A 23,508-nucleotide genomic window follows, 5' to 3' on the forward strand; every position below is an offset into this window, starting at 1 on the left:
TCCTAATATTCATAGGTATCACAACACAGCAAATTTTTTGAAAAAAATAATAACATCTTTTAAACACAAAATTACATTCACATGTAAGGAAACTGAAATTTTGGAGAAAATTATATCACAACATTTGGAAATACATTTTCTTCCAGGTTTTCTTTATCCATATGAATTTTCCTCTTACATGCAAGTTCAAAACCTAAAAAGTTATTCAGAATGCCTTCAAAAGTGCATTGCAATCACTAATTAGTCATTCCATACAATGTTCCCCTGAGAAAAAGAATGATAATTGTCCATTATTATAGAAAGAAAAAAAAAGGATTCTGAAAACCAACTTGCCCAATTACATACCCAAAAATATGATTTTTCTCTCAAGTGCTGCAGACCTCAATTCTTCTCATTAATTCATGAGAAGTTGGACATTCCTGTTTAAGACATCTGTTCACATTCTGAAATATCTTTTATCTTGTAGATACTAAAAAAATGTGTTAAGCTAATCATCTGCTAATATTGTAGCTAGATCGTTACTTAGTTTTTTTGGTTCTACACGCTAATGATATAAAAGAAAGCTCCAAAAAATGAAACATCCTGTTCTACTTACAAGTCATTCTATACCCAGTAGAAAAAATTATACATTCATGATGTTATGTATTTTGGGTTCTTTGACCATACATTAAAGACAGTCATAAAGAAGTGCTTTAGTCACACATTATTGTTGATTAATACCCCCTGATGTATAATACAGTATGATGACAAGACTTTGCTATTTTGCCCTATCTGCTAGCTGCTCTTATGTAATGGAGGTCCTAACAGTTAAAAAGATGAATCTTTTTACACACAGCAAAGTGCTTTCCTGAACAAATCCTCATTATTCAAAAAGAACTAACCCTGCTATGTTAATTATTCCACTGAGATGACATCATTTTCTGTTGTAAACTATTCATAACCTAAGCATATCACACACTGATGTCCTGAGGCTATGAACATAGTCTACAATATTAATTAGAAAATTTAGAGATTTTTCCATTATGAAAAACTTCTCAGAAGAGGAAAAAAAATACATTGGTAGAGTGAGAAAATATTTTTAGGTGGAATGTTGTAAGAAATGAATTCTATATGACCATAGGTGTAGTAGACTTGGTTTCACAGAAAGCACACAACAAACAGTACAAGTAATGTATCCAATGCCTAACATATGATACTGTAACCTCTCTGTACATCAGTTTGATAATAAAAATTTGAAAAAAAAATAAATAAAAAAACAAAAGTGGGTCGGTCAGGAGTATAAGGAAGTTGGTGTTCTCTGGGAATGTGAATACATGTTTCAGAAGGAAAGTATTTGGTGAGAATAGTGAAAAAACCAAGTGAACAGACATAGGCAAAAAGCAAGTAGGCAGCTAGATTCTAAACAATTATTCTTAGAGGAGGCTACACAATGAAATCTTACAGTAGAGTGGAAAATATTCCTAATGCCTCAGATGGTCTAATCTAATAACCCTGTATGTGGCCTGAGCATTAGGATTACTAAAAGCTTCCTAGGTGGTTTCAGTGTACAGCAAGGTTGAAGAACTGGTGATCTGAAAATTAGGCAGTGTCAGACAGGTTGATTCAGGGCAAAATTATGACTATGAGTAAAGTTTAAATAGGACATACTTGCTTCCGCAATATAGCAAAATAGCATACAGTCTCTTCCTGATATAGCATAATTGAAAATGCCAATTAAAATATTTAAAACATTTTAGTGCTTTTCACAGCTAGCAAGAAGTTGGCCTCTTTTAGAGGCCAAGAATGAAAAGAAAGCACAAATCCATAGGAGTAAGTAAGATGATAACGAACAGTAGCCAAGGGACGTATTACTTGTTGGTAAATTAGAACTGAGCTTTAAACAACTACAGACTTTAAACAAATTACAGACTTTTAAGGCCTTCTAGACTTAAAATCTTTTAAAATGGAAGGTCAGATAAGAGATAGCCCCTAAAGCCAGTACCTTCAATGGTTACATCCTCACAACAGGAAATGAGGAAAGAAAGAAAGAAAAGAAACTGGAACTCTTCCACTGGAAAACATACAGGTTAGTCTTAGCCTTAAACTCTGGATTTGGGGGAAGAAAACAAAAACTGTCTGGCTACAAGTAATTCATATTAACTGTATGGTCTAAACTGTCTCAGGCCAAAAAAAAAAATTAGTCAGAGACCTTGAGATGGTAGTAACTGTACTAACAAAAGCAAACATAATTTTCCTCTGGGATAATACATCTTAATCCATAGCTAAACATTTCTGTAGAACATCAATGCACTGAGAATCAAGATTCCTTGGGGGGAGTTACTGGAGGAAAAGACAAAGAATCATATCAAGCACTATAATCATCAGCTACGAAAGGGAAAAAATAAGGAAAATAATTTCTTGGCCTAATAAAGTATATCTTACAAGCAAACCAACAAAAACATACCACGAGTACAATATACAGTAATCAATGGTTAAATTACTCTTTACAAATTAGGAAAAATAAGCCGGGCATCTGTAATTCTAGCTACTCAGGAGGCTAAGATCTGAGAATCACAGTTCACAGCCACCCAAGGCAGGAAAGTTATGAGACTCATCATCTTCAATTACCCACTCAAAAAAGCCAGAAGTGGATTTGTGCCTGAAGTGGTAGAGTTCTAGACTTGAGTAAAAGATGCTCAAGGACAGTCCCCAGGCTCTGAGTTCAAGCCCCAAGGCCAGAATACACAAAACGGGGGTAGGAAAATATAAGAATTCCACTTTCTATTACTTCTATTCAACACTGTACTACAGGCTGTTGTCAGTAGACTGAAGATAAAATAAGAGTGGAAATGGACAACAAAAGAAAATGTTATTACACAAAGACTACAGGATAAAGTCCAAATAAAAGGATTAGACTTGCAAATAGTTTAGCCAGGTAACTAAAAATTAAGATCAGCAATTAACTTTACTGAAGTTGTACACAGCAGCAATAAAAAAATTATGAAAAAGCTCCTTTGTTGCCCAAAGTATGATACAGACTTGATAGAGTTTATAGCATCAGAAAGAACCTAATATACAGTTACATTCAATCGGTTGTTCAACATGTAGTCATTTCACTGGGTCAAGTAAATACAAAGAGTCTATTCCAATTGTGACTGTTTTTGAATGACACATGATTGAGCCAGGAGAGCTAGCCAGTTGATACCTGAAACAAAAAGAGGGAATTCTTACACTGAATCATTAAGGAACATTACTTAACTCCAGGGATTTCAGTAATTACCTTCTATTTCCTTTTGGCTTTTCTTTGGTTTAAATCTCCCTTTTAACTCCAAATGGTATATTGTTTAATACAGCCATTTTAGGGTTAAGCAGTTGCAATATTTCAACTTGTAGCTGGCTGCTCCTCCCACCACAATCGATTGTGCAGAGGAAATACATTCAAAATGTTTCTAGGACTAGAAAGTGGAAATGATTAATTCTGCCAGGGTTATTTGGGGTAGCTACTTAGATTGACATTTAGTCTATGGCCTCAGAGAAGGGAAAAAGCTCCTTTAAAACATAATACCATGACAGTATAAAAACAAATCTAAAAGATGATATGGAAGACATTAGTCTGTTATACATTTCAGTTTCAGACATCAATGATGATCCAAAAAGAAAGAAACACAAAGGGCTCAAAAATAGAAAAACAATATTTTAGTGTTGGTATCACCATATGGACATAATACAATCAAAATCTAAATGCAGTTGGCCTTTGTTTAGTAGTACTAGAATTTGAACTGTGGCCTTGTGCTTGCTGTCTTGCTGCTCAGCTAATGCTCGACTACTTCAGCCACAGATCCAGACATGGTTTTGGATGGTTAGAGAGACAGAATCCCACAGACTTTTCCGCCTATGCTGGTTTTGAATCTTGATCCTCTGGAACTCAGTCTCCTCAGTAATTTAAAAGTAAGCCACTAGTGCTCAGCTCTAAATGGAGTTGTTATAAAACGTAAATCTCAAAATTTTAAGATTTCTTCAGATGAAGACAGGCAAAAGAGGCCAAAATAATTGAAAGAAAACTTATAAGTAAGATTCATATCATAGAGCATCAACTTTTACAGTAAAACTACAGTGCCCAGGAAAGTGTAATACTAGAATGGGGATATACAATTAAACCGGTAGGAAAAAAATACAGAACCACCAAAGACACATATATGGGAACATATAGGAAACCTTCAATTTTGTGTAATATCAAAAGTACAAAAAATGTTAAATAAAATCCTTAAAAGAGTAATCTTTAGGAGGCAATGCCAGTAAAATGTCTTTTGAAGGAAACCCACAAGAGACTTCAAACCTTTGTTTTAGAAGCTCAATAGTATTTTTTATGAGTTTTCATTTGGTTATTATTACTACCATTTTTTTACCCCATGCACATGCATTGTATGCATTCATTTGTATACATGCTCTATTTCATGATGAAAAGGAAGAAATCATCCTAGCATGAAAATATAAAGGCAAATAGAGGGCTCACAGATATGAATTGTACTAGAGCATTCACAATTTTAAGCTAGAACAATTAAGTCATAAATTATTACAATGTGAATGAGTCTATTTTAAGTGTATATTGAATATATGAATAAGCAAAAAAGTAAATAGGTAAATGCTTCAAAAGGGTGATAAAGTGGCTAGAATAAGCAGACTTTTACTCTCAGTTTCCCTGCTTAAAGTCTTTTAAGTACTTTACACCTTTCCATTTGGTTCTGAACACTAACTTCTCTGTTACTTTAATATAGCTCACAAAATTAGTGTCCTAAAGATGCGTCAATACTTACATTTCTTAAATACCTTAGAACCAACTAGACATATGTTTTGGTTACATTTTAGTGGAAAGGAATTCATATATCAAAGTATCAGGAAGCACACAGGAGAGAAACACTTTGCAAGAATTGGCACTATTAGCTCACGCCTGTAATCCTAATGACTCAGGATGGTGAGGTCTAAAGATCAAGGTTTGAATTTAGCCTGGGCAGGAACAGTCTATAAGAAAGAACTCTTACCTCCAATTAAACAACAAAAATCTGGAAATGAAGCTATGGCACAAGTGTAGAGCACTACCTTTTAGCACAAAAGCTGTGTTCAAGATCCAGGACTGACACAAAAAAGGAGATAATTTTTTATCTTAATTTCCCAGAGGCCTCCTGGATAGAAGAGAGAGGCTTGGTTCGAAACCAAGAAACTTGGAATACAAGACTATATTATTAGATATATTTATTTGAAAATGGATCTATATAACTTATAAAATAGAGTAAAAAAATTCAAGGCCATTCAAAATAATTATTGATGCCAACTAATGATGTAATGCAAATAAAAATTATTCATATTTAATAGGTAGAACTGAAACATGAGAACACAAATAGGTATCAAAATGTTTTCATACTTTGAGAAATTTATTTTGGATAAATAAGAAATGGGAAACCGTAGCAGATGTAATTTTCTTACCCTAATGATTAAAAGATAGAACAGAATTATTTCTTTGCTTATTTGTAAATGGCCAAATAATTTATTCGGGCAGCCCATACTGTCAGCTCACAAGGAACAGTGTTCATCATAATTTATAAAAGCTATGCTAAGCCTTCTATCCACAAAACTACACCTGAGAATATCTTTTTGTTTAGGGAAAATACCACACCAGATCTATAGTCTTTTTTCATTTCTTACTTATCCAAACTAAATTACTCAAAGTATGAATACCTATTTATGTGTTCTTATGTTTTCAATTCTACTTACTAAATATAGAACCTTTTTTTATCACATCAATTGCTATCAACAATTGTTTTGAATGTCCCAGAATTTTTAGCTCTATTTTACAAGTTATATAGATCCATTTACAAAATTTAATCCTGTTAATTTTAGCCTGTTGTTTTTGTTCTTTTTTCTGGGCCAGGCATGGTGGTTCACACCTGTGATTCTAGCTACCCAGGAGGTGGAGATCCTCAGACAGATCACAGTTCAAGCCAGCCCTGCCAAAAAGATCACTCGATCTCCATCTCAAACAATAAAAGGTGAATGTGGTGCTATGCACCTGTCAAGCTGGACATGAAGTAAGTACAAATAGGGAGATTATCATAGAAGTTGTTGAGACCATTATCTCCCAAAACCACTAATGATAAGGGGCTGGGGGCATGGCTCAAATAGTAGACCATATGGCTAGGAAACGCAAGGCATTTACTTTAAACTTTAGTACTCCAGTACTGCTTAAGTGAGTGTGTGTGTGTGTGTATGTGTGTGTGAGAGAGAGAGAGAGAAGAAAGAAAGAAAGAAAGAAAGAAAGAAAGAAAGAAAGAAAGAAAGAAAGAAAGAAAGAAAGAAAGGAAAAGCGAGAGAGAACAAAAAAAACTTGAATAACAAAAAATTTCAGATTTCACTTTAAAATAATCTGGAGGTTCCTAACACTGCTTTTCTTTTTCTTCTTTCTTTCCTTCTTTTTTGCACTGGGTTATGAACTCAGGATCATTCACTTATGCATGACTTTCTTTGCCAACAAAAGTTCTACCATTTGACCCTCAACTCCACCTTGGCTTTTTCCAGGTTATTTTAAAGTCCCAAAACAGACTTTTCTAAGCAAGATTGTTTTAAATTGCAATTTCTGGCCACTTGAGTAAACAGAATTACAATTGTGAACCACCATTGTCTGGCTTCTTTAGTGATTTTCGAGGCAGGAAGCTCACTTTATGCCTGGGCTGCAATCCCGATTTGTGCTTTCCTGTTCAATGAGGGTGGAAAGCAAATGTCATTACAAGCAACCATGTGCTTCCCCTGTAGCTAGGGTAAGAGATGCATGCCATAATGCTCTTACTATGAGGAATCTTGTGGATGCTTTCTGCCTAGTTCAACTCTGACTTCGAGCCCCTGCTATGTGCCTCCCAAGGAGCAAGAATAATGGCTTGAGCCACTCACCAAGCCCTAACACAGCTTTTACGTAGTATTAGTTTGGTTGAAAATATTATAATAATTTACAAAGACATTTTATAAAATTTACTTGATGCTCATATGAAGTCTGAGGCTGGCAGTAGTTGCCTCATGATTAACCTCCAAATTCTGACTCCACTTCGAGTACTATGGAACTCTCCACACAAAATAGACACTGTTTTATTTGTACTTTAGGAAAGATCTGAAAGAAAAAATGTCTAGATATGGCATTTCTCAGTCTCTCACTGTCAGCTACTGAAAATTTGTTATGGTCTTCCATTGGGGACCCTGATTCAGAATTTGTGAGAGAGAGATCCACTTTCACTGAGGCAAAACTTACCATGAAGTGTGTCATTTTTTTCCTTGTAAAATACACTGTCATGCACACACAATCTCAATTATAAATATGATCAAATCCTGAAAGACAGTTCCAGAAAAAACGTACACACACACACACACACACACACACACACACACACACACACACACACACAAACTACACCATTACAGAGACAGAAAGTGTCAGTTCTGGGGCTTGAACTGAGGACTGGGTTCTGGGGCTAACCTTGTTCTGCTCAAAGTTACTGTTCTAACACTTGAGCTACAGCTCCACTTCTGCTCTTTTGACTTTGGGTTATTCCGTGGAGGTGAGGGTCTCACAAACATGAGTGCCCAGGCTAACTTTGAAATATAATCCTCAGACCTCAGACTCTTGAGTAGGTAGGATAATAGGCATAAGCCACCAGCTAACCTATTTCTTCTTCATAGAAAATTAGAATTCTTGTTTGGGAAATTGGCAAACAACAACTCAAATCAATTAAATTTTATTTAAGTATGAACTTACTTTCATACTTATTTGTGATTACAGTGAATACATTTCTTGGCATGAAAGGAGAACTTTTGAAGTTTAAAATATCACTTCAAACAGTACAAGAAATGTACCAAGGCCTAACATATGAAACTGTAACCTCTCTGTACATCACTTTGACAATAAATAGGAAAAAAAATGGTTTCAAAAGAAAAAAAAGATTATATGTATAACACTCCAGTTATTGTTTAGGTAACAATACATATAAAAGGGAAGTGACATAAACAATCTAAATAAAATAAGATTCTTATTTAAATCAGCAATTTGCAAATTGCTCTCCACAGAATTATATTCCCAGTAAAAATCAATTTGTGTTGGGCACTGGGGGCTCACACTTGTAATGCTAGGTACTCAGGAAGCTGAGATCTGAGGATAGAGGTTCAAAGCCATTCAGGACAGGAAATTCCATGAGATTCCTATCTAAAACTAACAACCAAAAAACTGAAAGTGGCCAGTGTCTAGGCTGTGTGCAAGCCATGAAACTGACAACAACAAAAAGATCAACTTGAGGAAAGAGGATAATCACTTGAATACAAGTGCTTAAACAGAAAATGAGATTAGGTCAAAATCACATTAAAAACAAAAGCATTGCCAACACTCTTGTTCTTGTACTAGAAATAAGTAGCATCTTTATTTCAATGCACTAATAATTAGAGAATATGTGGGTGCAGGAGGAAATTTATACCTTGGTAGAACTGAATGAAGAAAATCCATCGGTGAATATTAATCTTTCAATTTCTTCTAGCTGCTCTTCTGTTTTTGATAACACAGTCACTATTGCATCTTGTTCAGAATTCTTTGGTTTCTCTTCTTCTACTATTTCGAGAAAGAGTATTTCTGCTTCAAGTTTAGAGTTGGATCTCGCCAGCGTTTCACATGCTTCCACCAAACTCTTAACTCTGTGGAGTCTTTCTGGAAAGTGGCATCCTTTACCAATGACTTGAAGCCTTCATGTTCTTCTTGAACAAGCCTCTCTTTTGGAGATGGTTTACATTTTTCTTCAGTCTGTCCCAAAAATGTTAGGGCAAGCTGTCCTTCTCTTTCCAGATAAATCCAAATTCTGGCTGATTGAAAGCTTAACCACAAGATTAATGGGATGACCAAGAGTTCAACAATAGCCGTACACCCCATGAGCTCCCATGGAAAACTGTAGGAATTTGAATCTAATATCATCAGTTCTTCAGGTATTGTTTGCATAATCCTGAAGATTTCTGTCAAAATCAGCCCAAAGTACTGCTGAATGACAGCCTCAGGTTCCTCCATTGCTCTAAGCCTGCTCTATGCTGAGCCTCAAAAGTCAATACAAACCATTAATGCTCCTTCTGGATCCCTAACACACACCTGTGATCAGAACAAACCACTGCAGACCTGTGTGGAAGAGCTCCTCTAAACCACATGATGGAACTCTGGGGTGGGATGGTCACAGGGCGTGGCAGTCAATTGTGTGGGGGAATTGCTGGGTAACACTAGGGACATGACTGTGGGGAGAGATTTGAGGATTGAGTCCTGAACACTGTACCCACAGTTTCTTAAGCCCACTTTTCCCACAGGGTGGAGTCCTGGGGACTTTTGTGCCAGTGCTGGTGAATTATCTCAGGGCTTGAGCAATGTCTTGGAGCTCTTTTGTTCAAGGCCAGTGCTGTACCATTTGAGCAACAGCATTAATTTCAGCCTTGTGATGGTTAATCGGAGATAAGTGTCTCACAGATTTTCCTGTCTGGGATGGCTTCAAATTGTCATCCTCATATCCCAGCCTCTTGAGCAGCTAGAATTACAGGCATGAAATACCAGAGTCCACCTCCCCCTTCTTATTCTTTTAGTCCTCAAGCAACATTGGTCCCAACCAGTGCCATACAATCTTGTGAAACACATGTTCTATGCCACCAGTCTATTCTGGCTTGTCCTTGACTCACGTAAGTTGTCTTACATAAAACTTCCAAAACTTAAGGAGGCAACTTCAATAAATATGAGCTTAAGAATTATTGATCAAGAAACAACAAATCCCATTAGGAAATCACATTTAGGTAAACATTCATTCAAAGTTCACCAGTTACTCTTTATTAATACAGTATGCTTTTAAAAATTAGAAAAAAATACTAATTTAGAAGAACCAAGAATCGTCAACACACAATGTAAACCGGTATAAAACAAATTATTTTAGTAAATAGTTCTGTGTAGAAAAATGAAAGTAAGAGAAAATGGTTAAAACATAAATATTGTCTTTTTGAGTAATGCTACTGTGATTTAAGTAAATCTAGTTAGCACTTCATGTGTGCAAAATAATATTGTATATAGTGGGACCACACAGAATTAATTTCTTACCATCAAAAAGTGATAACCAAGGGGGGAGGGAGGGGGGCATGAGGGACAAGGTAACAAACAGTACAAGAAATGTATCCAAGCCTAACGTATGAAACTGTAACCTCTCTGTACATCAGTTTGATAATAAAAATTTGAAGAAAAAAAAAGTGATAACCAAGAATTTTGGTCTATCATTAAACTTGTAGATAAAATAACATAATAATATATTACTCATAAACACTGGGTTCAACTAGAAAGCCAAAATGAAGTAGAGACTTGTTGGTAAGAAGCTTATCAAGGAAAAACTACATTTCAGCTAGTGATTTACAGTGTGGTTTGTTTTTATGTTTTGCTTTACTGCTATAATGCTAAAACTTAGGTTAACAGAAGACTTTTCAGCCACAAATAATCACAAGTTAAATATGAATGGAGGCCACAAAGATAATACCAAGAAGTAAAGAAGCTCATTTGCACTTAATTCTTAAGCAGTCACAGCTGTTCAAGTAGGTGGCTCACACCTGCAATTCTATCTACTCCAGAGGCTGAGAAACCTGTTTAGAAGCCAGCCCAAGCAGGAAAGTCCTTGAAACTCTCATCTCCAATAAAAGGAAAGGTCAGAAGTGGCACTGTGGATCAAGAAGTAGAGCACTAGCCTTAAGCAGAAGAAGCTCAGGGACAGAGCCCAGGCCCCGATCTTAAAAATCAGGACAAGCAACAACAGCAAAAAGGTATGCCAATCAAAACTTCATTTAAATAAATGAATAGACTTAGGTAGTAAAGTTAAAACAACTACACATAAACTGTACACTTTGAAACTCCTATCAGATTGAAATTTTAACTAGCATGTTCTGAAATTCAGAACCAGTCATACAGTCATAATCCAAATATATTTATGAGGTTATGAATTTCTCAGAGCATGTAATAAAATACAAATCAAATTTATTCAATATATGTTTGTTGATAGTAGGATACAAAACCTATTCTCGAAATAGAATATAAATGTGCTAATCTTGCTTTTCATCTCTATAAAGCAATAAAAAGAAACAGGGAACTTAGGAAACTTGAAATGTAAAAGAAGAATTTCAAGTCACAATCTACTTATGTGAAATAGGAAATTCCTTATGTTTTCATTTCACTAAAAAGAATCTAATCAAGATGTGCAATCCAAATATAGCAAGCATATTTGGAAGTGGCAAATGATATACATGTCACACCTTCCCTTCTACCCTTTAGGTCCACTTGAACTTCTTGGTCCTTAACTGAAAAGCAATCTGGATGGTATTCATTGCACTTCCCATATACTAGTTAGTGCATGGACACTGTGAAAACATGGTGACAACAAACAGACTCTGTCTCACTGAGTAAGAGGCAGCTATTAATTACAATTGCAACTAAGCGTGTAAATTATAGATTGGAGATTACAGTTCTGAAGGAAAGAAGCAATTCTCTGAAAATTGCTGACAAACTTAGTGATTCACCAGGAATCTAAAGATTCAGTAGAAGAAACAGTCAGAAGTTAGGAGAAATAGAAAAGTTTTCAGAAATAAAAAAAAAATATGCCTTTAGAAATAAACTTTGTTGAGGCACAAAAACAGATGGCAATTAAGACATAGTAAACCTATCAATGATTCCGAATCTTAATCCAACCAGTGATGTAAAATCATTATTTTGGAAAGATGTTCAAGCAAAAGAATTGAGACTACACTGTTGAATAATGGCACTGAAAAAATTAAGAATAATTCTAAACACCAGGAGGGGAAGTTTTATTTTCAGAGGCTGACCTCCCACTTTTCCATGAGAAAGTTCCAATTAAGGTCACTTCCCGTGGAATCCCACATTTCCACCTGTTCCTTCTTTGCAGACAACTGAAAGTTCCTTCATTCTCTTAAATCCCTGTTGCATGCTTTCTAGGATTTCCTAGCCATGCCTAGGTATTACACTTCAGTAAAGTAAGCCAACTCTTTCGCTCTTGCCCTGGGTCACACTATTCTTAAGAGAGAAGAAATATAATTAGTAGTTTGCTGTAGTAAAATAGGATAGCCTGCATTACACTTAACTAAATGTATCATGAAATCTCAGAGGACTTACACAACACAAGACAGTTACTGCATGTTCAGTTAAAATCTATAGCAAACTCTTTTCTATATGTCCACTTAGGGATCTAGGATGCCAACCTTCCTCACACTTGAAGCTGCACTACCTGGAACCAAGGGCCTTTTGCTTATGGCAGCAAAGGAGAGAATGTGGAATGCTTTTATGTCAACAATAAGATACCTGGATTCAGAAATTACACGTATCATTTCTATTGGCAGTGTGTTATGACTTCAATATATAATGTCTCCCCCAAAAGCTCCCATGTGTTTAAGTCTCCAATGATTGGAGATGGAAGTAGGTAAAGAGGGTTCTTCTTGTTCAGGAAAAGACGAATACACACAGGGTCTAATCATTTTACAGAATTATTAGGACGTGGGGCATGTCTGAAGGAAGAGGGTAAGTGGGAGTGAGGATACTCTTGGGGTTATATCATCTATTGGGTGCCTTCTTCATTCTCTTTCTGCTTCCTAACCATCAAGAGGGGAACAACTTTGCTCTGCTCTATCCTGGCACCATGATATTCTGACTTTCAACAGTTCAGAAACAATGAAGCCAAGGAATTCTCAACTGAAACCTCTGGAACCATGAGCGAAAATAACTTTTCCTTTTAAATTGTTTCATTCAAGTATTTTTCAAAGTGATGAAAAACCAACTGACACAATGCAAAATCTACAGTGCAGAAATAGCCAAAGAGCCCAACATCTATCCACAAACCTATACCTAGGAAAATGTATTTATCAAAGGAAAATATCACTAAAGAGCTGTTTCTCCTTATCAAAATTTATTTCAGCCTTTTGCTCTTTTTCTGTTAGAATGCTTTTAGATCTTAAGCATTTAACTTTTCATATATTTACAAATGGTATCAACTCTGGTTCATCAGATTTGTTTAGTTTATCTCCATGTTAATTATGGCATAGTAGTAGGCTAGCCACAAAACAACAAAAACACATTTTTTTATTGCACTAGAGTTTTGAATTATAGGTCTTAACACTTGCTAGTCTGGTGAATAACGCTGAGTTGCACTCCCAGCCTTTCTTCTCTCTGGTCCTTTGTAGCATAGAGTTTTACTTGTCATGTGGTTATATACCTGGCCTGTAATCCACCTACTTGAAGCTTCTAGTTGTTACTGTGAAGACAAGTCTCACATACTTTTCTGCCTAGGCTAGCCTGGAACTGTGATTATTACAACCTCAGCCTCCTGCATGGTTTAGAATGACAGGACACTGTGCCCAGCTATACATTGAAAAGAGGTTTATTTAATTTTTCTGCTGGGGTTGGCCTCAGACCACACTTATTCCCTCCCCCTACTTCTCAACCTTTTAAGGAGCTTGGATGACAACCATAAACCACTGTAAAAAAAAAAGTTTTTAAAGATCAGATTCTCCCATATTGAATGTATAGTAGGTTATACAGCATTACAGAATCCTGGAAGTTCTGTCTCTCTGTCTCTCTCTCTCTCTCTCTCTCCCCCTACCTCTCTCCCTCCCTCTCTATGAGTGTGTATATACATATATATTTGTATGTATACACATATATTTATACCTTATTTTCTAAATAATTTGATAGTTATTATGGTAATTAAATAAATAGGTGCTTATTTTACAAAGCAAAGCTTTCTATTAAACAGAATTTTGTGTATTTATTTTTCAAAACGAGGTATTCCATATTTGTATGGCATAATTCTAAAGTATTGTCGACAAAAGCCACAAGAACATATAGCTAGGATCCATAACCCTTCAGACACATCACTCATGGATATTTCAACACCTAAATTCTGAGCCAGTGATGAGACCAGAAACCCATCTGGAAAAGCCAGAATTCTAAGAGGAGCTACAAAGACTCCTGATTCCCTTTACATGCCCCTTTATAATCTACTTACCTTCTTGAACTTCTTACATAAGAGAATGATTAATCATAAATTACTGTTAGGCCTGTAGTAACAACTATTCAAGAGCAGAGATAGGATCCAAGGCTATCCTAAGCAAAAGTATAAGATCCAATATGGAAAACAATCAAGATACCAAATTAAAAAAAAAACATTGGGAGCATATATCTCAAGTTAATAGTGTGCTTGACTAGCTAGCTTCAGGCTTCAGGTCTTATTTAAATCTCCAGTGACATCAATTTCAATAAAAAGTTGTTGTTTTAGTGATTCACTTCATGATAATTGTCATTTACTAGAAATCACAACTTCTAAGAAATATGACTCAATCATTCTCCTGCCACCAACAAAATACATGGTGATATGATGGATAAAACCTGAACTGAGACTCACTGAAACCTATAAGATAATGTGAGAGAAAACAAAACTAAGCTATTTTTCTCCCAATTGCCTCCTTGGAGTAGTTTGTGTTAATGTTGATCTCAGTGAAAAAGCTGTTTGCAGACAAAGAGATGGGGAAGGAAAGAGCAAGAGAGCCTGAACAAGAGCAATTTTACATAACTGGAAAGACTGATGAGAAAAGAGTTTAGAAAAACAGGGGATCCAGAGTTGGAATATCTGACATCATTACAAAAACTAAAGCTAGAATTTCCAGGAAGTTATAAACTCAAAGAACTAAACCCTAGATTGATTTTAGGGTTTGAATGTTAAAGTAGCTCAGCAGCATCAATTTCATTAAGGCTTTACAAGGTATTTTTGAAATTACCTTGTAGTTGGATATTTCCAAGTGATGAGAAAGTTAATTTGATAGCAGTTCTTCAGATAATCAGTACATATAAGAAGGCATTTTATAACACATTTACTGAACTGCTAGCAAAGTTCTGGGATTACTAGAATAACCCCCGTACCAAGCAGGGTCTAAAACAAAACCTTTTAATAAGGCATCTAGGTTTCAAAAAAATAAGAAAAATAAACCAAATACCTAATGTGAATAGGATACTTTAGTTTTTATTTTGGATATATATATGTGTGTGTGTATATACATATATATCCATATATATCCATATATATATATTATATATATATATCCAAATGCCTAAATGCAACTAATAATATAAACCTAAAAAAGTTTCTTAAATTTTGGCCTACAGAAGTTCTCTTTAGTGACAGATACATTAGTGAATGCCACACATTAGTCAAAGCTCTCATTTGCAGGACATGTTAAATAATGTAATTAAAATTTGGAAATATCAGAAATAGAACCTTTGCTATATTTCCTACAAATGTTATCACTCTGATGTACTACTTTTACAATTGCTAAATTAGCTACCAGCAGTGGAAAATACCATTTTCTGATTTTGTGCTAGGCCAAATTTTGTAATTTTCTTCCTAAAAAAACTCTTTCAAATGAAGTTACCCTTTCAACAAAGAACTACCTTTATATGCAATTAATTCCTGCCTAGCTCAGAAACTATGAAAGTGCTATGTAAATTGTGGTTTGATCAGGATTAATATGCTTACAAAGCACCACTACTAGAAAATTTTGTCATGTCATATTAGTATCTTCTCCACAGTGGACTTGTGAAATTAACATAGCTTGCATAATTATATTTTGCCTGTGTCAATGAACATTCTGTGTAATATTATCCACAATAATGAACTTCCTTCCAGTCTCTTAAAGCTGAGATTAAAATTAGGATTCTCTTGATATGCTTCCCATAATCTTGGAGATGATTTTCATAGCTTTTTCTTTCTTTAGCATAGATACAGTAACTACTAGTATTAGCTCTGATAAGTAACTCAATCAAAGAGAGACACCTGCTCTGAGAAATAAATTTTATAAATAAATTTTCAGTAAATACATTTTCTCTAAGGATAGGACATTTTCTAGGTTGTGAAAGAAATTACTTTGTACAAGAGTTAAATTCAGAACACAATTTTTTAATTAGAACATAGTTCAGAAATACAGACAACATGACATCAATGTTTGAATCAACAAAAGAAAGATGAATGGTCCTACATGATAGACATAGTGAGAAATAACCCCCTGAGGAAACAGAGAATGACACCAGCTAGGACTAAAATAAATGGTGGGAAAAAAAACAATCAGGTCTTTTGTGTGAATGTTGTTGCTATACATTCCTAAATATCTCCAAGGTGCCTAAAGGGCAACAGGGATCTTCATCAACGCCCCTGAGGCTTCCAATGGAATGATTTCAGAATAAGTAGTTAACTGAAGCCCACTCTTCGGTACTCACAAACAAGCATGAGTGCTCCCTCATCTCTGTGGCCAGAATGCATTTTCTGTTACATTTGAGAGCATAATGAAGGCTCCGTGGCCAATATTACAAGCTTGCTAAATTCCCACATCCCTAAGACTTCACAGTTACCAATCCCAATCAGTTGCAAAAAACAAGCAACCTACAAAGTAAATCTTATGTTTCTGAAGGAGTCACTATCACTGTTCAGAAGCCAAGTCCCTTAATATTAGGAAGTGTCTCTGTTGATGATTAATTACATATTTGTGTTTGCTTTGCATATGCTCCCTAACCCATTCCCCGAGGAGATGTCAAGCTCCTTACAGGCAGGACCATGCTTGTATCTTCCCTAAGGTTCACTTCACTGCTTTACATGTATTCTTTCACTGAACTAACAGTAAATATTAAAGCACCAGTGGTTAACATTTTCAGGTGGTAATGCCTCAGTCTGAAGTTGTCATTGGAGATTTGAATAATTATTTTCAAATTTAAAATAAAACAATCTCTTAAAGCTTGTTTACACTAACCAAGAAACAGTTATAAAATAGTCTTTACTAAGTTTTTACAAAATGAGTAGCTTTCACTTTTGCAAACAGTTTATTAGTTAGGAACTTGAAATATATTATTTATATTCTTGTGATTGGTTTTCAAATGACACTCAAGTTGGCATTTCTAATTGCTCAAAAATAATAAGCCTTTAAAGTTGAACACAAGCCTGCTATCCTAGCTCCTTAAAAGTCTGAAATCTAAGGATCATGGTTCAAAGCCAGGCCTGGCAGGAACTCCCTTTATCTCCAATTAACCATCAAAACGTTGGAAGTGGAGATGTTAGAATGGCAGCCTGGTGTATGTGATAAAGTAAACGGATATTGTGCAGGCCATGAATTCAAGTCCCAGTTAAAAAAAAAAAAAAAAACAACTAAAATTACTATAAATGAGATTTTCCCATAGAGTGATAAGAGAATCACTCATCACTATTAAAGAATTGAAGGAACTCATCTTTAAACCATTTAGAGCAGATTTTTCATGAGAGGTAAACACAGTTTTATATCAACAGCCCTGCCTGCTTCTAGTAGGCAAAACTAAAGCAAACACAAATACCTATTTTCAAATAGAAGCTGAAATTATCCTTAGGGTATCTTTGGTATGATAATTTGATGAAGAGAATTATTAATTATTGATAAAGTGAATGCCTATTATATTGAGAAAAATAACAATATTTCATGATTTATATCTATATATCAGAAATAGTCCTTTAATGCTCTCAAGATTTAGAATAGATCTCACAACAAACAATTTCCATTCTTCTCAGTATTCTGTGCATGCCAGCATGTGTGTGTGCATGCATGAGTGTTTGAGTGTGTCAGTCCTGGGGCTTGAAGCAGAGCTGGATGCTACTTTTTAGCTTTTTACTAAAGGCTAGTGATCTATGACTTGAGCTACATTTTAACTTCTGCCTGCTTGTGGCTCATTGGAGAAAAGTCCATCTCAGACTTCCTTACTTGGGCTGGCTTTGAATAGCAATTCACATCTCAGTCTCCTGAGTACTTAGGATTACAGGTGTGAGTCAACAGCCTAGACACTTCTCAGTACTTTTAATAAGATTATAGAAAGTAAGGCCTAGATGACTATGTTGGAAACATAACTTCCATTATCTCAAATGAGAGGAAAAACTCTGTGTAGGGACTGATGAAACTGCACTTCATTCAGTTCCATAGACTCTTCCATGGTAAGAGTTTACTAAGCAAAGTTCTATACTCTAAGTTTTAAAAAGAAAAAGAATCTTACTACAACCTTGGAAACTGTCAAAATTGTCACAAACTAATGTCGAGAAGCACAATATCACACCTCTTCTACTACCCACACACACATCCATAATGAAACTAGAAGTCATTTTCCTTTCAACAGCAGGTTATACTCCAGAAATAGATCATCAGTTTCATCAGTTCCTACATTACTATTAATGGACTGATTTTTTCAAATTAATTCTAACTTTGAATACCACTGTATATGCTAATAGAAAGAACATCAACTCTCATAACCTTGTGACTCACTTATATGCTTCAGTGACAAGGAACCATGACCTGAGCCAGGGCCACCCTGGAGACCTGACCTTTGACCCTTCATTTGTGGATGGCTGGTTGTATGCTAACCAATGCATTGATTCCTTTGTAGGCTTCTCCTTTATCTTCTTTCATTTGAACCTACAGTACTCCTCAGCACCTTAGTGGACAAAGATATTTTTAAAAACATTTCTATTTGCTCTAGGAGCAACAAGTCCGACCTAAAAATTGGAATAAAATCCACCTTGGGACTAAGAAGAATTCCGAAGCAATATCTGAGGTGGTAGATAGCCAAGTGACTATTGAATGTAGAATATTCCTTCTATGTTTTACTGAAAACTGTAATATTAATGGAATCAAGTGACAGTAACAGACCACAAAGACACATGCATACCTCTAGTTGAATAGACAAGCAATCAAAGAAGGTAGAACACCAAGATTGGCTTCAAAAATTAAACTCATCCAGGTATGAACAGGTTAGGAGCCCAAGACATAACTCTTTGCAAAGTTGAGAGATAAGCAGTTCAGGAAAGGTTTTCTAGAATGATCCATTGCGAATGGGTTTTGAAACATATGCAGTATTTTACATACACAATGCATGACTGAAGACCAAATGACATGGCATGATTTAGAAAAACCCTTCAATTTTTAGAGTAAAACAGTTTGGTCCTATTGATTAATGCACTGGCATGTCTTAAATTGGACTTTGAAGAACAGGTAAATTTTAAAAAGAGGCTAAGTAGAATTTTTTAACAGGGTTAACATAAATTGTATGACATATTTGAAAGATAATATAGTTTGGAAAGAAGGTATGGAGAGAGAGACTAGGTAAGCTAGGTAAAAATCATCATAGAGGGCCTTATGGGTTATCGTAAGTAACAAGACGATGCTTGTTCTAATACAAGTAGGAACCGAATGTGTGTTTTTCTCTTCTATTTCAACTTCAGTTTTGTCAACTGTGGCCTAGGAATTACCATGTTACCAGGACAGTGAATTCCAGGTCTAGTATGGGACTGAATATCTTTAGGAAGTAGGTATCTGGCAATAACTTTTTTACTATCTAAGTTCTGGGAGATAAAACTATAAAGATATGCATACCCATCTTATTTATTTCTATTTGCCAAGCCTTAAAACTAACCACATGATATATATTGTCTGAGGTTTCCTGCATATAACAATTAAGACTATACTAATTCACATGTCATTTGCAAAAGGTATATTTGAGTTATTTAGTTAAAGAATAATTTTTCATCTACATGTTATTCTAACATTCACCTTAAGTAAAGGTAAATCAAGCCTAAATCTAAAATGTTTCCAATCAACTGAAGAAATCCATTATATGATGAAGGAAAATGGATGGCAGTTCACTCAAAAGTCAACCTCAAAGTTTTTGTTAATAATTAGTTCCAATAAATGATGTTTTTCCCTCAGTATTAACTTCCCTTGCCCACCTCATTTACTCCACTGTCAGTAGACACAAGGGAGATAAAGAATTCTATGGAGAAATCTTCCAATTTATCTTTCCTGAGAAATTAAATCACTCAAAAATAACGAGGTTTCCGTTCATTCATATAAATTCACTTTTGTTTTAAGGTTTCTCTTTTTAAAAATGAAAAAGTTTATGGTCCTAATTAATGGCTACCTTTTCCATGCAATTAAATCAGATTTTTACTGGCCAGATTTTTGAATCTGGTTTTATTTCAGCATCTGATACCTCTAATCTAGCTTCTGATACTATTTAGTGCAGATTCACCAGATCTGCTGCCAATATTTGTCTGCATCTGTGGATTAATTGCCTCAAGCATGTCCAAGGTTGTTTTATGCTATCAACAGCAGCTGCCCCTTTTTGTAGTTTTCCTTCCATTTTCCACAAATCCATATGACTATGGAAAGGCACTTTGAGTAAATACTGATCTCAAAAAAATTGCCACCTACTCTATAAAAGCATTCCACCCATTCAGGCCATATTTTCTCATTAAACCAATATTTATTGAGTTCATATTAAGGAAAGATGCTCAACTACTTATTGAGAAGACAATGTCTGAAAATGCCCATGGCCCTGCCTCATCCAATGGATCTAAGATAGTAATATGTATTTGAACTACTCAGAATCTATTCTAATGTAATACGAAGTCAGTTATCAAAATAGAAATAAGTTGCATTTATTATCATTACTTAAAGCTAGAAAAGCCATATAACACATTGGATAAAGGAAAAGAACCTTCCCTAGCAGGCGAAAAGAAAAGTTATAATTAAACAACATCATCATTTAATAAGCACTCTGTCTCTAGCACTGCAACAGATATTTTGTATAATTTTCTAACTGTCACAATTTTGTGTGGATGGATTTTACATGGAGATGAGGAAAGCTCAGACATTCTGTGCCATTGTGTGGGTGTGAAGATAGGACTCAATGAGTTAATAAATACTAAGTACTTAATACCAGGTTCCATGTAAACATACTATTTGCTACTACCATTGTTGTTATAGTTATTATTTATCTACTCTTTGGTAATGAGAAAAGGAGACTCAGTGTTGTTACATAGTTGACCCAAACCACAGTATAGTGGGGAGAGCCAGGATGAGGGAGAGGAGGAGGAGGAGGGGGAGGGGGAGAAGGGGGAATGGGAGGGGGAGAAGGGGGGAGGGAGAAGGAGAAGGAGGAGGAAGAGGAGGAGGGGGAGAAGGGAGAAGGAGGAGGAGGAGGGGGAGGAGGAGGGTGAAAAAGAAAAGAAGGAGAAAAAGAAGAAAAGATGAAGAAGGAGGAAGAGATAGGAAGAGAAAGCAAGAGGAGAAGGGGAAGAGGGAGAAAAAGAAGAGGAAAAAGAATAGAAGATGAAGAAGAGGGGATGAGAAAAGAGGAGGAGGAGGTTGAGGACAGAGGAGGAGGAGGAGGAAAGAAGAAGCAGCAGTAGCATAGCAGAAGTGGAGCAGCAGTGGCAGCTGGATTATAATCAAACTCACTGTGAATCTTCTGCTACATTATGTTTATAATTGTTAGGGATTCAAACTAGAGCTACTCTCAAGTTCAGTTTATCCCACTGAAATAGTCCATGCCCTAAACTTCACAAGTGGCAAAATTCTTGTATTATTCCTTCAAGAGACTGCTCCTTGCTAATATAATACACATATATAAATTAGTATTAGACATGTAACATCATTTCATTAATGTCTTTTGTTAGAATGTACTTGTCTTTACCTAGCCTTTCTCAAATGTTTTAAATAAAATATACTTTCAGGGGGCTATTGTAAGCTACCCGGACAGCTATGATTAAGAAATATTTGAAAACTATATATGAATTATTTACTTCCCTTACAGACTCAAAAATATTTCAGAATTTTCAGGTTTTCAAAGGTCTAGATAAAGAAATCAATTCAACTTTATTTAACCTAAGTTATGTCATATAATGAACAACAAAATCCTTCCCTGAAAACAGATAATGTACTACACTAAACGGGCTCCATGTAGATGCCCCTACCTCATTGAGTCTCCACCCAGTTACCTGGGTAATCAGCAGACTGGAGGCAGTTACCTCCCCTTTCCCCCCCAGGTCACATCCTAATCCACCTGGCCACACCCCCTGCCCCTGCCCTAGGTAATGCAGGGCTAGGTGGGGGTCGCCCCTTCTCTCCCTTCTCTCTGGCCATCTTGGCCACAGGCCAGCAGTTTGGTAATAAACTTTCTCTCCTGCCTGAATACCACATGGCGTTCTCCTTTACCAGCTACCTGCTTTAAAAATCTAACAGATACTTTATAAAAAATTATCTTAATTTTAATGAATTCATGCTACAAACTTCAGACCAGAGGAGATAAACTGTTGGTATAAGATTTTGCTTTATACTGACATTTCACAAGCTCTACCTATGATCAAGGATGAGACATCATTTGTTTCACAGAGCTAGAAAGTACTTCAACTCATTCACTTGAAGAAGAGGAAACAGAGTATTAGGTGACTTCATGTAATTTTAAGTCATGAAGTACTTTCAGGATTGCATTTGAAAATTTTAAAAAAAAACAGTATTTTACTTGTGCACATAACAATTATTTGAAGTCACAAAAGTCAAACTCCTCATCCGTCCATTTGTCTTCATCATAGACAGTCTTCCCTCCTGTATCTCCAGGGGAGAAGGCAGTATCTCAAAAAGTACAGGCAGTGCAAAGCTGCTTAAAACTTTCACGAAGACGCTATTAAGCTTCTTAGAATGGTGTTAAAATTAGCAACAGTGCCACCCATTCAGAGTAGATTACTACTTCGATGTACTTTGTTCAGACTATTTTAACATTTGATTTTTTTTTTTTTTTTTTTTTTTTTGGCCAGTCGTGGGCCTTGGACTCAGGGCCTGAGCACTGTCCCTGGCTTCTTCCCGCTCAAGGCTAGCACTCTGCCACTTGAGCCACAGCGCCGCTTCTGGCCGTTTTCTGTATATGTGGTGCTGGGGAATCAAACCTAGGGCCTCGTGTATCTGAGACAGGCACTCTTGCCACTAGGCTATATCCCCAGCCCTAACATTTGATTTTTAATTGACTACAAACTTTAAAAAATTCTAATTGTCCAGAAATATGCTGTACATGACTTACCTAACTGTAATCCCTTTCAACATCATCTTTGTAATAACAATAAAAAAGTAAAATGTAAATAAACCAATAAAAATAAAATAAAATCTGCATAGGAAATGTGTTAGTAACATTTTATCCTATTTCTATTTGAGGAAATGTTGCCAACTCAATCCATCGTACCAAACATTTTATCATATATCTAATAAAAAGACAGCCATTCTTCATTTAACTTTAATACAGGCATGGTGTGGGATAGTGCAGATTCTTAATAAATATATTTGATATTTCTGTTTTGGTTTTTTTGGCCATTCCTGGGGCTTGAACTCAGGGCCTGAGCACTGTCCCTGGCTTCTTTTTGCTCAAGGCTAGCACTCTGCCACTTGAGCCACAGCGCCACCTCCGGCCATTTTCTGTATATGTGGTGCTGGGGAATCGAACCCAGGGCCTCGTGTATATGAGGCAGGCACTCTTGCCACTAGGCCATATCCCCAGCCCCGATATTTCTGTTTTTGATAACTAGATAATTACAAAACCAACTGGTATATAGTAATTCA

At 35.8% G+C, this 23,508-nt stretch overlaps 1 protein-coding gene across 1 annotated transcript in view; it reads right to left on the reverse strand.

The window, feature by feature from the left end:
* The window catches only part of Gpr158 (G protein-coupled receptor 158), a 296,234-nt gene that overhangs the window by 194,207 nt on the left and 78,519 nt on the right, over positions 1–23,508 (reverse strand). The window lies entirely within an intron of this gene.

This window comes from Perognathus longimembris, chromosome 18 (genome assembly GCF_023159225.1).
Source record: "Perognathus longimembris pacificus isolate PPM17 chromosome 18, ASM2315922v1, whole genome shotgun sequence".
NCBI classification, from domain to species: domain Eukaryota; kingdom Metazoa; phylum Chordata; class Mammalia; order Rodentia; family Heteromyidae; genus Perognathus; species Perognathus longimembris.